The sequence below is a fragment of the Pinus tabuliformis genome, chromosome 4_1 (assembly GCF_031772625.1).
Source record: "Pinus tabuliformis cultivar Carrire ecotype Pingquan chromosome 4_1, CPIR1, whole genome shotgun sequence".
In the NCBI taxonomy this organism is placed as follows: domain Eukaryota; kingdom Viridiplantae; phylum Streptophyta; class Pinopsida; order Pinales; family Pinaceae; genus Pinus; species Pinus tabuliformis.
Genome location: NC_142303.1, coordinates 732,674,517 through 732,691,251, shown reverse-complemented (window position 1 = coordinate 732,691,251; position 16,735 = coordinate 732,674,517). Strand labels below are relative to the sequence as shown.

Below are 16,735 nucleotides of genomic sequence, written 5' to 3'. Positions count from 1 at the left end.
AGTTGTATAACTAAAACCAGAAATAATGTGAGCCTGTTAATTCCATCTAATTGATTGCGTTTAGAAACTCTCTATACTTTGAAACACGATTTCATTGAGTATACTATTCTACTTTAGTTTGCTTGAAATCCTGGTCACTTTTTCTTTTTAAGATTTGTTTTATGTAAGAATTTTTCAACAGAGTTCATCATTCTCATACTTGTCTCACTACTTATGGAGAGCCTGCCATAATCATTCTGGAATTCGTTAGATTTGTGTAACAATTCTCACCATAACATGAAAGATAAAAAATATATATGAAACATTCAAAGCTCACAATGAGTAAGCAAACAGGTGAGATCTATTTTACAGTTCATAGTCCCATCTTGAGTCAACAAAAAGAGAAAATGTTAGCATTAATGTAGTTCAATGCACAGGAGCTTGAGCTTGTATATTAGATTCATTTTTCAACTGCAAATATAAAAGTTGGGGGTTTATATTATGGAGTGTTTAAGTGCTTGATGTGGTCAAAATTTTAAGCATAAATATTTCAACAGAGAGAGCACAGTGGAAACAGTAGATAAATTTGATCTAATAAGTATAAATGGAGAAATAAAGAAATGAGGTACAAATGGAAATAGGAAGAAATGAGAGTTGACATTATTTACATTAAATATTAACACTTTAGATATTCAGACTAAAATCAGTTGATGAAAGCACTTACAGACTTTGTCCTTGCCGGATGTGCAACAGTGACAAAAAAAAATAGATATGAATATTGATTTTTATTTTAATGTGTTTTTATGATTTTTTTAACAACATTGTTGTTTACATATTCATTTATAAGGAAGTAAGAAAATGGAGGAAATTAGACATGAATGGGAGGTAACTATCAAAGGCACCAAGCAAGTGTTCACTTGTCTTGTTGGTGGCTGTGCGGGGAATTTGAGTCGATCTAAGCTATCTGGCCTTAATCATCATCGCGCTACCACCCACAATCTCCCACCAATTCCTCCACGTCAAAGAGGTCGAGTAAGAGATGCAAATGCTACATGAGCGGTCAAATCAACAAGTGCAGTTAAAAGGAAAAATGCCAAAATACAATATGACTTAGATGCAAGGCTATGTCGTGCACGACAACAAGCATATAAAAGATTTGTCAATGAAGAAATTCTTTCAGCTGTAAGTATTTATTAGTATTTATTTGTATATGATTTTTTATTAATATTGTCAATGAAGAAATTCTTTCAGCTGTAAGTATTTATTAGTATTTATCTGTATATGTTTTCTATTAATATTAATTTATTGTTGTGGACTAAATTCATTGAAACTTGTTTTCACAGTCAGTTGTTACATTTCATCAGCTTAATGATACTTCAAAGCAAAAGATTTGTGAAAAAATTCAACGTTGGGATCAGAGTCTACCTCGTAGACGAATGGAGACAATGAAGCGCATAGATATTGCTTTAAAAGAGAAAGCAAGCACTGAGGTTCCCGATGATGTGGGGGAAGAAGGATCAGATGGGCGCAACCATATATTAAACTTTGATGAAACCAATCAGGACAATGACAACACAGTTGAGTCCATTTTTTTGCATATATTAATTTTTTAGACATTTTAACATTAAATGATATTTATATTTATTATAATTGTATACTAATTTCTCATTGTTATTGATATGCATAGCCTAATCAACAAAATTCCCCAAATTCAAGCCACCAACCATTGCGACACTCACCTAGATTTCAAGGTTTTCAAGGGGTTACTGGGCCAGTAAGTTTTTAATCCATATAACCTATTCCACCGAAAATATTAATATATAAATTGTTATGTTTTACCATAATGATGGGATGAGAAATGGATGTTCTGTATTATATATCGTTATCTTTGATTTTTTTTATTATGTGTGTGTGTGTTATTTCTTATTTATGGTGCAGGTGTTCCCTTTGGAACCATCACAATCAATGAAAACCCCTTGTAGAAGCCTTAAGAAGAATGGAAATGAAATGGTTCAAATGCTACAACCATCTTCATGTCCAATGTCACAATGCAAGGTAAGACTATATTTATTTATACTCTTATAATTTTATCATATTTTTACATTTAACTCTTTTTGAGTCACATACTTATATCTATGTATAATCTAATGTTCAGAGTAATGAATATACATCTCCTAAAACACCTTTGCACATGTATGATGGTGGACATGATACTCAGCAAAAATCACATTCTCCTCAACCATTGCGGCATTCACCTAGACTTCAAGATAAATTAAGAGAGGTAAGTTATATACTACATATCTTAGCTCATAATAACATTGACATATTTTTTTATGACTAGTTAATGCATTTTCTTTTCATATTCGTTACATGTTCACCATATTCTCATTATATCTATATAGATTTTGATATTTATTGATAGCTAGTCAATGAAATGTCTTTTCATATTCGTTACATGGTCAGCATATTTTCATTATATCTATGTGGATTTTGATATTTATTGATAATGTTTTAATTTCCACAGAAAACAAAAAAGATAAATGTTGATGTTATGGTTAAAAGGACCAAAATCACGCCAAAGGACTTGAAAGCACGTGGGTTCAAGTCACGCAAACAATACATAGAGCATATATGCTCAACTAGCATTGCTCTCACTAAACCCACTAGGTTTGCTACTTTGAAGGCTAAACATTCCAGCAAGTTTAAATGACTTAGGCTACAATAATATAACTTTAGCCATTGTTTTATCTATAAAGGGGCTACAAGGACAGTTTCAATATATGTAATCTCTGTATTCTTTAGACTTTTTAATACATCATTTTTTTTTCCAAAAATTGTTTCCAGGTGCTAAGTATGTCTTTAAAATGCCAACATCATAAAGATTTTAAATATATTTTCATGATATTCCTCTGAAGTACTGCCCTTCACTAGCTACATTTGCCCTTATCTGTCCAACTTTATCCTAGCTGCTATCGCATCAATCCAAGAAACAGTGAATCCGTGACTTTAAAGGCGAAATAATGCACACAAATATATATAAAGGAATAAAAACAGGATAATATATTCCTGAACGATTCAGTGCTCAGTCTCCTGGCATCCTTATCAAAGCATAATTAACAAAATCTAATGTTATTAATTATTAATGCAGTAAACCGCTCCAAGACGTCATTATCTCCATATGTGACCGCATTTCTGAGCACCCATTTCAATCATCCCTCTGCTCACGTAGATAGTTTCTGGTTATGTTAATAGGTGTGATAGGTCTTCATAATTTTAGTTTTAAAAAAGGAAAATAATAATGTTGTAGATTTCAACTATATATCTGTTAATTTTTAGTGGTGTATTTTAGAATAAGTTTTTCCAGAATTTTCATTCTTTAAAGAAAAATTATGAATGTTATAGATTTCAACGATATCTCTGTTTACATTAATCTAGTTATATGAATAGTTGTAGTTTAATTTAGTTATATGAATAGGTGTGATTTATTTCTACTTTAAATTTTTAGTGTTTTATTTGGTTTATTTTAGAATACATCTTTCAAAAATTTTATTTTTTAAAGAAAAAATATAAATACTTCATAAAGATGTTGCAGATTTCAATCTTATCTTTCTTTTTCTTTTTTTTTTCCCTTTTTTTTTCGTAGTTGGTTTTAGTGCAATTTTTTGGATTTTCTAGTGTGAAATCCGGTGGAAAAAACTGAGGTGAAATCTTGATTTGTGCTATTTAAACTAGTTTTTTTCACTGTATATAGGGACTCAGCACCCTAGAAAACCCCTAGGGCACTTCGTTTGCACAAGATTACCCATCTAGCTTGTGATTGTAATAAATTTCTGCTAGATTTTAGAGAAATTTGACGGAAAAAACCCTAGGGCACTGCTGTTGCACAGGATTTACCATGAAGCTTGTGATTTCAATAAATTCCTCCTAGATTTTAGAGACATTTGATTAGAAAAACCCACCATTTCCAAATAAAGGGGGGGTCAAAATAAAGTAGGCCTATCTGATCTAGTGTCTCAGGTGATTGGGCCTTAATTTGTCATTTGGTGCCACTAATAAATGTGATGACAAGAAAGAAGGAAGTGATTCTCTTCATTCGATTTGGCCGAGGAGAACCACCTAGGGTCTTGTTATCTTTTCATTTAGTAGGTTGTTGAATATTCTATACAACCTGCTATGTCTGGCACACAGAACAAAGGCTTTTTGTCTCTAATTGTTTCGATGATATGGTAATTTTTCTTACCGTTTTTTATGCAGCCTTATACAGGTGCATTGGTCTTGGTATAGCTATCAATGTTTTCCCAACGTCATGGAAAATATGTCTTTTTGTATATGTTCACAACTAAAACAGGTGCATATAAACTCTGGTTATATGGTCGCTTTTGGGTCTATATATTTTTTGGCCGGCCCATCGGGAATTTTTTTCTTTGAGATCACACTTACACCTTGTTGGCTAGGTGGTGTAGTATTATGGTTATGCAAAACATATTGTACATTGAATATTGGCATATGTAAACTGGCTTTTTATAGTAAAAACATGTTTTTTCTTTCCTGAAAAAAAGGCTAATGTTATGTTAGCATCATCATGTCAATGCAATAACAACTAAGTTACTATTTCCTGCTACTTTTGTCCGTGAAATTTGAAATTCATCGGATTTCAAGAGACATCGAACTATCAATTCAAATTCGTCTTTTATATTTGGTTCATCTCATTTCCATTAATTAAACTCTTAAATTTACCCGTATTTTCACTATTTAAAGGAGAATTTGTTGATATTTGTTTAATTCTTATAATTGTAGGAATGTATGGTTCAAATTATGCTTTATGGGTCGAGGATCAAAGGTTTTCTTCAATAGTTAAACTATTTCTTTGATATTGTTGCTCAAAAGGTTACATAGTAATTCTCACCCGAAGAGAAATTGGAATATTGTTGCAGTGGAAATTTGGATCAACTTGAATCACAATTTTTCCATTCATACATGCACCTGTATAAAGCATCTAATCTATGGTTTTGTACATTGATAGATAGCTTTGTGATGTGGACAACCTCGTTGAATCTCCAATTTATTCGCAACCCATTAACACTCACGTACTTTATTTGTTTAATTCTTATAATTATAAGAATGTATGGTTTAAATTTATGCTTTATGGGTCGAGGATCACATGTTTTATGTAATAGCTAAACTATTTATTTGATATTGTTGCCTAAATTGTTACATCGTAAGTCTCGCCCAAAAAGAAATTGGATTATTGTTTGAGTGGAAATTGGGACTGACTTGAATTGCAATTTTTCCATTTATACATGCACCCACAATGTTATAACAAATATAAATAATCCAAACTATGGTTTTGTACATTGATGGATAGTTTTATGAGGTGGACAACCTCGATGAATCTCCAATTTATCCACAAGCCATTAATGTTTATAGTCAACTTATATATATTCCTAGTTTTGTTATAAAAATAAAATATAAAAACTAATATAATATATTTAACTTATAAATTAATATTAATTTACATATAATTTTTTTTTGTCTTTTTCTATGTGGTTTATGTTCTCGGAGATGAGTGACCACTATGTTCACATAATAGTTGTAATAGGAAGATCTACTCAAAAGGATCACTTTCTGTTGACTCAATCACAAAGTATAACCCCAGAGTATTGAGAGAAATCAACTCATGACCTCTCAATAACAAAGATGCCTTAATTAGAAAAGCTCAACAAACTATATTAACCCTCAAAGCTATATAAAATCTATTTATAAATACATAATTAAAATTTATATATTTTTATTATTTATAAAATTATATTAAATATATATCCTCTCAAATTTAGGCTAAATTTTTACTTTTAAAATTTTAATTAAATTACAATCTCACAAAAATTAGCTAAATTCCAATATCACGAAAATTGAACTAAATGATTTATAATAATAACAGTGCACTGCAATGTAATCATCAACTTTCATTGATTCCCATCAAACACTGCAATGTAATCATCAACTTTCATTGATTCCCATCAAACCAATTATATTGGACCATTTCGGAATATTAAACATTGTTAATTTGCAAATATTCCAACCGCAAAACAATAATATGTAACTGATTCTTTATTTTCACAATCACACAACATAATAGTTTTTTTAATATTCGACCATAAAAACTTTAAAACTTATAATTCAAAATAAGCTAGCTTTGGCATAGTTTAATTATTAAGTTTCCAAAAGTATGAACTAGTTCTCACATTTGAACAAAGACTGCAAAGTAGCTATCTTTACTTAGTATAAATATAGTTAAATTAGAGTAAAAAACAATAAAAACATATCACTTTCTATTAATAAAAAGTACAATTAAAATAATGAGATATTTCATGATTGCATTATCTATAGCTACCCAGAGATAATACGAACTCTATTTATGAATGATTTTTTTGTAAGCTTTAATATCATATTTGTTCATATTAATCTATTGTCTGTATAAAATTTTATGGAAAATTTATATTTTTTTCATCAAAAAGTAAAGGTGCCTTCTAAAAATGCTAACTTAGTTTAAATATAGTTAAATTAAAATATATGTTATTTGTTAAATATGTTATTTCTATTATTAATCCGTACTATATACATTATTAAAGTAAAGGACAATAAAAGAAAGATTGCAATTGATAAATGTTTCATGGAATTTAAGGTTCTCATCACCAACACCATCCATGCATGTGAAGGGAAGATTATGGATAGATGGAGAGGAAATTTTACAACAATCACACTTGGTTATTAATGTTGAATGGTGATAACTAATTTAATTTTGTGTTTTCCCCAACATCTAATTTTAGTTACAACTTTAATGTACTAAAAAAAACATTAATAAAATAATGAAAATTATCTCCGCGTTATTGTTATTTTCTCCTTGCATTTAATAGAACTACTTCAACCAAAAGAAAAAACAAAAAACAAAACCTAAAGTTTAGAGGATCATTAGTTGTGGGTTTGTTATCGAGGTAGGATTCTCCTTAAAACAAATAGTATCAATATCCCAAGGTTATAATGGGAGTTTTGTTCCAAAAATATCTCTTATCTTGGCCATAAAAACAAACAATATCAATGTCCAAGGTTATAACGGAAATTTTGTTCCAAATAATCTTAATCTTAGCATCATTACATCATCGTTACAAATAAATTCAATTATTTAAAATTCATAATATTTGATAAGACTGAAACTATGCCCTAACTCACTTATAAATAATGATTAATTACATTAAATATTAATTCTTTCCAAAAACTAAAATATAAGAATTACAATTAAAAGATGTTGTTATTAGTTGAGATATAGTTCCTACTTTAAATTTATTTTTAAATAATAAAATAAAGGTATAAAAGTTATAATTTTTTATAAAAAGTTTATTTAGAAATTTTGTAAATTATTTATTTTTAATTAATAAAATAATTTTATAGAAAGTTTATTTAATTTTTTGTAAATTATATTTAAGCCATGGGTTGGAAAAAATATAATAATTAATTTTTAATTAATATAAAAATTAATATTTAAAATATTAATATTTAATAAATCTTATTTTATTATAAAACTAAACAAGTTTTTTTTGTTATTAAAATTATGGATATGATTATGTATATTATATATATGGATAAGTATTATGAAAGTAAGAGGTTTCTTAAAATTATTTTTCACTTTATTCAAAGTCACTTTTTGCTCAAGCTAAAATGACATAATATTTAATGAAAAGTTTTGCCGTGATAAAGAATTATGAAGAAGAATAAAACTAAGATATTATAATGATGAGATTAACTCGAATTTCTAAAATCAAAAGTCATTCCTTGTCTTAATTAGTGTGAAGAGGAAAAAAAGGAAATTAAACATGTTAAAATATGAATTAACACTAAGATATTATAATGATGAGATTAATCAGAATTTCTAAAATCAAAAGTATCTCCTTGTCTTAATTAGTGTGAAGAGGGAAAAAAAAAAAGAAATTAAACATGTTAAAATATGAATTAATTCCCAAAACATATTCAGATAAATATGTTTGTCACTTTTATGAATCTAAAAAGATAGAAGATCAAAAATATTCTCTCTTATAATATCCAACCTAGAATTAAAATTAAATCTACATTTTAAAATATGTGTCATGCTACTCACATTCTTAATTTTTTAACTCAACAAAACTATGATGTTAATGGAATTTTTTGAATACTTTTTAGACAATCAACAAAAGTAAAATATTTTTAATACATTTTGAAGAATTAACAAAATTATATTAATGTTGGAATATTTAGGATAATTTTTAAACATGAAAATAAAATTGTAAAAAATGAAATACCTTATTAATTTTTATTTTTTTTTTCAGATCTCATTTGTCATTATCATATTGTTTTAATATCAAATAAGGATAAACATGATTTAAAAAAATAAAGATAAATTAAAATAAGATTAAAAATAAATATAAATTTGAACTTACAAAATGTTAATTAACTTTTTAATATTTAACAATAAGGGGAAGGTTCGTTTAAAGTGTTCATGGAGATGTATCGATTAATCTTACGAGGTAAGCATGCTATATATATGTGTGTGTGTGTGTGTATAAAATAAAATAAAATGTTTTGTGAAATGAGAAGTTCTAGATAAAGAGATTATATAATAGCATGCTTTAAAGCAAGTAAGTTCCTTATGATAAATGGAAGATCCCTAACTATAACCACTTCTATAAAAGATAATGGTATCTAAAATCGATTAACTAATTGATACAATAAAGAGAATATGAAATATACTTTCAAAGTATTATATCAATTCAAGCCCTTGGTACATGGCTTACATATATATAGCAATTGTAGAGAGTATTCATTATGTTGAAGCTCCGGTTATATCTCAATTTTACATTCATTTCGAGATTGATGATGGGATGTGTATTTCCACTAGCATTAAAAGTATTTTTCCATATGCATGAGCTAAGTGTTATCACCACTTATGAAAGAAAGAGAAAATACAATAGAAATTATTTGTCTTTATTGTTTTTTTATTTCAATTTAGCTATATTTAAACTAAAAGGCAGAACTAGCTACACTAGCGACTATGTAACACTTGTTTTTCATGTGTTATAATTTCTATAATAATAATTTTTAAAACATTTTATTTATTTTTAATCATTTAAATTTGTATTTAAAACAATGTTTTCCGAACTTTGAATTCTTTCAAACATGGTTTTTTTTGTTGAAATTATTTTACGGGAGCATTGTTTAATTTTATGGTTATATAAAGTCAATGTTCTCGATACTTCCCTTGAGATTCACCCAAAAGTGCCTGGGAGGAGGTTAGAAGGTATAAGTTTGGACTATTTAAACCACTTTTAATCCTTTAGGCCTGCAATAAAATGATTTTCTACAAAGCTGAAAATTCATTATGAGGTCTTGGGGTCAAAACCCCTTGGGTACGCAACATAGAAATTTGTTTCAACAAAGAAATACATTTATAAAGGGTTGAAATAACTAAATCCATGCTATATTTTCAAGATATAAACTTAATAAATAAATCTGAGCTAAAACAAGGCAAATAAAATATATTTGCTTGTAAAAGGGAGCTTTGTTGAGTGAAAATATGCAAATGAAAGTTTGCTACAGCTATATCTTCCTGCACATCTGCACACATAAACTAGATATACTTGTGTAAATGTGGCAAAATAATCTTAAAAATAGATATATCAATTCCTTGGCTGTGATAAATACTTAAGCTCTTTTTCTTCAAGGTTTACTAGCGCTATATATGATAGGTAAATTGCAGGAAGCTAGTAATAAAAATATAAAAGGAATTTTTTTAAAGAACTTTTAAATGATGAGATGGTTGAAGGGTGAGGTTTTACCTTTTCTGTTTAAGCTTACCGATTTGCAGAGTTGCGATCACAACCTTTTTTTTTGTTGATTTTCCCTTTGAGACTAGAGATGAGTGGGGAGTTGGGGGCAAGATTATCCCCCTCTTTTAGCCTTGGACAACCTGCAAGAAAATTCAACCACACTAGGAGGATCTACTCCTTTGAGATCCCCCAACTATAATAGCAACACTAGTGTCAATAGCTCACAAATGTGAAGGGAGATTCCCCCCTAAGAGAGCTTGTCCAACACTTGGAAAAGAGTATTTTTGGCAACTAGCAAATTGTGAGGTGAAGACCTGGGCCTTGATCTCCCCTTCCACAGGACCCTCTACAGACTGTTGTGATACTATTGTGATAGCTTAAGTATACCTGCAACTTAGTCCTTAAAAGCACAAGATTGTAGGAAAAAACCAAGAAGAAAAGGCATAGAAGATCAACTCAATGCATAAGAGAGTATTTTCACAAATAGTTTCTTTGTATTATCGCGTCAAAATCATCTCCTACTCAACAACACTTACTAGAGGAGAGACTAGCCTTTTGTAAAACTTTTCTTAATGGTTAGATAACGACTAGCTAATGGCTAGTTGGACTCTTCCTCTATAATTTGTTTTTACTAGTCATCCACATGTTGAAGACTCAATAACTTTTAATTAAAACCAATTCATGAATTTTCCCACTAAGGGGTTGAATTGACTCAAGATTCCTTTGGAGGTCCAACAACTCCTTTGCTTATGGCTTGGGAGTTGAAGAATGGTCAAAGATGATTCAACATTCCACTTGACATTCCAATAGGTGTGGTTTATTTCAGAGTAATTTCTAGTTATGTCAATAAGTATTATTTATCTCAGGATCAGCATTTCTCAATTTAGATTTAAATAATGTTTTGTTTCAAATTTAATACATAATTTATTCAAAAAATATTAAATATTAATTTTAAAATGTTTTAATAAAATTAGTTTATTTATATTATATTTTTAATAAATAAATTTAGGTAAAGGTTTTACTAAATATATTTTTGTTAGTGCTTATTCATGTTAATATCAACTATGCTCTTTGGTACATATATGACATTTAAAATTAGCCTACATTTCTATTTTCTTTCTTTTTCTTTTAAAAGGTTCTTAATAGTGTCACCTTGGAATTCAAACCATGCTAACTCTAAGCATGTACACAGGTCAGATCAATTAACAAAACTCACTATCGTTTGAAGTGCATCAAATAGTCATATATGAAATGTGCATAAATTTACTATGCTCTTTGGTACATTGACACCTCGATGTAAGGGTGATAATGAACTTTAACACAATCCAAACTCATGTATATTCGATTCCGTATATTATAATAATGACAATTATCTAAAGCATTTTGTGTATCTGTCATTTATTTACATATGCACTTTTCACCAATTTTAACAAAATTGAAATCAAATACTCTAGTTAAGATTAAGGTAAATTTGATAATTGTGAAAACTTAATTATTATTAAAATGTAAGTTTACAACAATTTCAATTTAGATTTAAATAATGTTCTGTTTCAAATTTAATACATAATTTATTCAAAAAAAATATTGAATATTAATTTTAAAATGTTTTAATAAAATTAGTTTATTTATATTATATTTTTAATAAATAAATTTAGGTAAAAGTTTTACTAAATATATTTTTGTTAGTGCTTATTCATGTTAATATCAACTATGCTCTTTGGTACATTGACACCTAAATATATGAAATGTGCATAAATTTACTATGCTCTTTGGTACATTGACACCTCGATGTAAGGGTGATAATGAACTTTAACACAATCCAAACTCATGTATATTCGATTCCGTATATTATAATAATGACAATTATCTAAAGCATTTTGTGTATCTATCATTTATTTACATATGCACTTTTCACCAATTTTAACAAAATTGAAATCAAATACTCTAGTTAAGATTAAGGTAAATTTGATAATTGTGAAAACTTAATTATTATTAAAATGTAAGTTTACAACAATTTCAATTTAGATTTAAATAATGTTCTGTTTCAAATTTAATACATAATTTATTCAAAAAAAATATTGAATATTAATTTTAAAATGTTTTAATAAAATTAGTTTATTTATATTATATTTTTAATAAATAAATTTAGGTAAAATAATAATTACCTATCCATAATTACCTATCCATAATCTCGTGAATAAAATAATAATAAAGACATAGGAGATCATATATTTATATATACAAAACACCTAAGTGCTATCGATTTATGATTTTATGCACATTAATTAACTGAGCTAAACATTGATTGATTTCTATTCATTATAATATGGCTTATGACTTAGGAGCTATTATTCATTTAAATTTACCAAATAAGGATATGAGCCAACCATACTTTGTGCATATGTGTGAGTAAAAAAAAGCACATATAGTGCACACTACCTAACAAAAGTGCACTTGTTATTCTACCACAAATATTGACATCATTCTTGAATTACTGCAAAAATTGTAACAAGTACATTTTCAAGAACTTTTTTTCTTCTAGGTGTACATGTAGTAAAAAAACCACCAAATTTTGCTGCAGACATCAAGATGGAAGAAATCTTACTCATGGTGTTCTAAAAGAATAAATTGTATGACATAAAATTTCATATATATATATATATATATATATATATATATATATATATCACCATACAATTCATATGTAATATATCTTCTACAAAAAAAGCTAAAACCGTCTACATTTAAAAATAATTTGTTTAAAGGGACTGTAATCCAATTAAATTATCTCATAAATGATGTCAAATAATCAAGTTTTCTTTCTATTAGGTTTGTATCGCTTGATCTTGCAATTTTTTTTAATTAAATAAGACACTCCATAATTATATGCTTGTTTCTACGATTTCCATTCACAACTCTAAAATACTAACCATATTTCCACATTGTAGAATATGATAGTACATGCATGCCTAGAAAAGATTATTTATAAAATAAATAATTAGACTTCAATGTGTAACAATACATAGAGATGTTTAATCAAAATTTATGCAATTAATATCATGATCAATCCAGTATCACATACTTTTGCTTCACATCTAATTCCTATGGTCAATTCAGTTAATTTACTTTCCTTGTTGGTTAATTCCAAATTCCAAATTTTCTACTTCACCCATGTGTTTATTTATTGAAAATATATCTTTTTAAGGACTAGAACATGAGTTTAGATTGACCATGTAAGTTATTGTATGTCTCCTAATCATTTTTTATGTATCTCACAATACATATGTGAAGCCATAGATATTGAGTTATTGCATTCTTTGTTATACTAGTGTTTTCCTTATTAGCTAGCTAGACCCTTTAATTGTAATTGTACTCATTTTCTTCTATATATGAGGGAGACCAAGTTTTAGTGAGCATCTCATCTTGTACATATGGTTATATTGTAGAATAAGGTTTCCCTATCGAAGTTACTTCTCGTCCATTCTTCTATCTAATTCTCAAGGCATTGAGTTACTTATCTTTCTATTTCTATTTTAATTGTGTGTTTCATGTATAACATTTGGTATCAGAGCATATGATTCTTAGGTTTGACTAATTCAAATTAGTCATATTAATATTTTCATGATAATTTTTTTTTAATTTTCATAGATATTTCAGATTGTGACATTTTCTGAAACTTCAAGTAATGTAGCAAGTAAATTTGGCTAAGATTTCTAGTTTTTGTTCACTATACTTTCAACGATATAGGCTATGGAAATTTGCATTTCTAACAAGTCCTAAAATTAGTCTTAAATAAGTCATGTTGGTGTTTTCTCTATACATTTTTCTAGGATAATTCAAATAGTGAACTTTTTGGGAGACTAAGGAAACATAACAAAGAACTTGTGGTACATGTTTTAGGTTTTATTTTTTTATACTTTAAGAAATACAATCTATGCAAATCATGATTTTCGATTATTCTTGAACCTAGTTTCAAATGAGAATTCTTGATAAAAATTATTGTAATATTAGAACCTAGTGTTATAGCCCTAGTTTCCACTCCACTATAATCAGAGAGACCCTATTTAAACTTACCTCATTTTCTTTCTATAATGCATCCCCGCTTACCTTTATTTGTACTTGTACGGGTTTTATACAAATTTTATTAGATATTATAGCGGTGAAATTACATAGTTGAACAATTTCTCATAATTCTTATGTCACAATTTCATAATACTATGAAATAATATATTTTTCATAATATTATGAAATAATATTTTTTTCATAATTGAGGAAAAAACCTTAATTGAGAACAAGGTTCTCAGTAAGTTGGGAAATTCTCATTATTTAGCATGAAACTTGTGCATGAGTTGTATCCACCCATTCACATGCCACCAAGCCTAAATTCCATGGCCCTAGTTGTTTAGATACATTCTCTTTGATTTAGGAAAGGCATGTACAATGAGACCCTCTCAAGGGGGAGGGAGAAGTAATAGAGAGAATAACTCTGTAATGATGGTGAATTTCTACTAGAACTTTATTCTTTTTTCATGTGAGATGAGCATGGTCTTCTTGTGAGCTAAGGGGAGAAAAGTGCCAAGTATTAGAGAAGAGTCTGTTGGTGAATTAGGGTATAATTTGTTTTTACTATTCTTGTTTATGAATGGAAATTGTGAATTCCCTTCCATATTTCATGTTTTTATATGCATGAATTTGATTTGGTTATTATTATACATTTTGGTGCATACTAACTTTCATGGAGGAAAACATTATCTTGTTTGGTTGTGTATGTGTGTATGGGATTAGATTAGGTAGCTTAGAGTGGGATCTTCAAATTGGAGCACGATTTCCAAAAACTCTATAGGGTATGCTAACTGCACCAACCTGTGTGGATGTGTAGGTGTGTTCTTCTCATCCTATTCTATGAGATGAATGATTGTTAGTGCATTAGATCTAAGAAATTTACTTGGATCCATCAAACATTGTTTAGATGATACTGAGGAGAGATGGGTGAAGTCACCAATTTTTTTAGCTTGAAAAACTCTTAGAGGATAAGTATTTATTGCTCGACTGATCTTGCCTCAAGATTAACTAGATAGTTTATGACGGATCTAAGTAAACTCCCTATATTTGATGCAATAACAATCATTCATATCATATAAGAGGATGATAAGAACATAATTATGTACCCATGCAAGTTGGTGTCATTTGTAGACCCTATAGAGTTATTGGAAGCCCCAATCCAATTTGAATATCTCACTCCAAGGTCCCTTATCTAATCCCCTACACACATATGCCATCAACTAAGATGATATTTTCCTCTACAAAAGGAAAGTTAGTATGCACAAAATTCTATAATAATGACCATATCACATTCATACATATAATAATATGAAATATAGAAGGGAATTCACAATTTCATTTATAAACAAGAATAGTACAAAAAGACAATATACCTTTATTAACCCATAGAATTTCCTGTGATCCTTGGCAGTCCTCTCTCCTTGTCTTACAAGAAGATTGGGCTCATCTCACATGCAAAGGAAGAATGTCTTAGTGGAAATTCACTAGCATTACTAAACTATTCTCTCTATTTCTCCCTTATCCCCCTTGAGAGGGTCTCTCTATATAGGTCTTTCCTAACTCTGGGAGGATGTATTTGGACACCTAGGTCTATGAGAAGTTAGGATTGATGGAATGTGAATTGGATAGATACAAGTAATGCACAAGTTTCCTACTCAATTATGCACCTTTACCAACTCACTGAGAACTTCGTCTTAATTATGAGTTTTATTCTCAATTACAAAATAATTATTATTTCATTATTATGAAATTGTGACAAATAAATTATGATAAATTACTCAATTAAGTAATTTAAACCCTATAACATCTAATAACTTCCTTGTAAGACCCATATTAGTAAAAACAGGGGTGAGATGGGATGCATTCTAGTGATAAATTGAGGTAAGTTGAACTAGGGTCCTTCTCACTATAGTGGAGTAGAAATTAGAGTTACAATAAATTCCCATAATGCATGAGGTTAAAAGACAAATTGATGGCCAAATTACATTACGAAAACATGGATCAAAATGAGAGGAAGAAGTTTCAACCAAGGAATAAAATTGGAGCCACATTGATAACCAAGTCTCAATCTGTTGACGGTGTTGGACCTGCAAACATGTTAGGGCATTTCCCTGGTAATATGTCCCAACTAGACCTCAGACCGTTTGGTGTAGGAGTCCCAGCAATGGGCCATACAATATCACCTTGAGTCCGGTTGCGCTCAGAGGCAAGTTAGATGTCTTTGTTGGTAGTAAGGGTGTGACATGACTAGCAAGACAAGGAAGGTGCAAGAATGATTCTAACACAGAGAAGGTGGAGTGAGTGTGCCCCTTGGAAACCTGTGTAAACACACAACTTAAAGGGAACACATGAGTAAATATGAATCAAAAGATGGAAGGAAGGCGAACCAACAATCTAAAGTGATGGTTAAACCAGCAACACATTTCAGTCAGATTCATACATACATATACAGAAAGAGTCTATACATACATGCGTAAGCAAACAAATACATATATCGTAGAGCAAACAAGTTAACTGAAATGCAATAACAAAATATGCATGAAATGTGTTGGATTTTTTATATTAAGAAGTGAAAGTTCCAGTCATTCAATACAACCATGACCAACCACTAGTCTCGATAACTGAAGGTTACAGTCATTGTTGCCTGCTCCTCCAAAGAGATGTACTAGCTCTACACTCTGGAGAAGGCAAGGCTCGATAGGCGAGTTCATAGACAACTTGATGTCTTCATAGATAGGCGAGTTCATAGACACTTGTTCCACTGCATCCCCATTTTCACTCTCAACGATGTCTTCGACTCTGCTCTCCTGGAAACCATTGTACCTACGCTGCTGAGAGGT

General features: G+C 29.2%; 1 long non-coding RNA gene across 1 annotated transcript; it reads left to right on the top strand.

The window, feature by feature from the left end:
• The first annotated feature begins 1,713 nt into the window (after window positions 1–1,713).
• LOC149178224 (uncharacterized) lies at window positions 1,714–2,253 on the top strand. The gene is made up of 3 exons (XR_016258839.1): window positions 1,714–1,753; window positions 1,918–2,034; window positions 2,135–2,253. It is a non-coding gene; the product is annotated as an uncharacterized LOC149178224 (long non-coding RNA).
• Window positions 2,254–16,735: the final 14,482 nt, after the last annotated feature.